Here is a 1,224-nt window from a genome sequence, read left to right on the forward strand (position 1 = left end):
TACTAAAAAAAAAAAAAAAAGAGAGAATTACCGTATGATCCAGCAATTCCACTCCTGGGTGTATATCCAAAAAAAAAAAAAACAAACCACTAATTCAAAAAGACAAATGCACTCCAGTGTTCACAGTGGCATTATTTATAACTGCCAAGATATGGAAGCAACCTAAGTGTCTGTCAACAGATGAAGGATAAAGAAGATGTGGCACAGGTGAGGGGCTGAGTCTCGACATCGCCTACCCACCATGATGCTGGGCACTGGCCTGCCTTGCCTGTCTCCGGGGGCCCAGGATAAATGTAGCAGTGATGCTGACGCTAGCAAGCAAACTGAAGCACGAGGACAGTCTCAAAGGTCCTGAGTGTCAGCCACAGCCTCTGACTCCACCCGGCAGGTTTCTGTGACAGGCTGTTTGTTAAAAAGGTTGCAGAACTTGAAGCTAATTTACCTTACAGGTGTAAAGTGCATTTTTCCGACCCAAGCGAGCTTCATTGCTTTCAGCTGTCACCCCAGATAAGGGTTACTAACAGGTTGGAAAATTTCAGTTTGAAGCTGAAGTTTTCGATGCATACAACACGGTGCCTCCCAAAGTGAACTGCTTGACCCAGGTCTGGCACACCAACCCCACAGGAAAAGGCGAGATACGTCTCAGGGCACTGACTGGGCCCCCACAAGCACTCTGAAGGATGTTGTCTGGGGACCAAACTCTTTATTTACCGATTCTTTGAATTTTGGTGATCCACTGGATATAGAAGCTGCAGGACATCATTTAGGGGACAATGAGGTCTTCTGGAATAAAGGGGCAGACTACATTAAGCGTTACACCAGAAGATACAGGGAGAGGACTGCAGGGCCCTGGACTGTGCCTTAGAAGTTGGTCTCCAACTGAAGCAGAAAGGGGCCTCCACCCGAGTCCTCAGCTCCCCTCAGTCCCACTGGGCCATCTGAGTCCTGTGACCATGTTGTCCCAAGGAAGAGCCTCTTCTAGACCACCCATTGCAGACAGAGAGCCCCACATAAATATAGCCAGAAAATATATCTGGGGTTCTAAAAGAGTTATCTGCTTCCCTTAAGATGCTTATTTTTTGAAACTATGCTGCATGGACTGTTGATGACATCCTCGAAAGGTTGTAATGATCTCAGCATTGAGGCTTGAGTTTGCTTTTCCCCCTCTCAGAGTTAGTCCTTGCACGGGTGTTGCTAAGGATGTGCTCAGCGCAGTCACAGATT

General features: G+C 47.2%; 1 pseudogene; it reads left to right on the forward strand.

Moving 5' to 3' along the window:
- The first annotated feature begins 302 nt into the window (after positions 1-302).
- On the forward strand, positions 303-865 carry LOC120866692 (annotated as a pseudogene).
- Positions 866-1,224: the final 359 nt, after the last annotated feature.

Source organism: Oryx dammah, unplaced genomic scaffold (assembly GCF_014754425.2).
Source record: "Oryx dammah isolate SB20612 unplaced genomic scaffold, SCBI_Odam_1.1 HiC_scaffold_8, whole genome shotgun sequence".
NCBI classification, from domain to species: Eukaryota; Metazoa; Chordata; class Mammalia; order Artiodactyla; family Bovidae; genus Oryx; species Oryx dammah.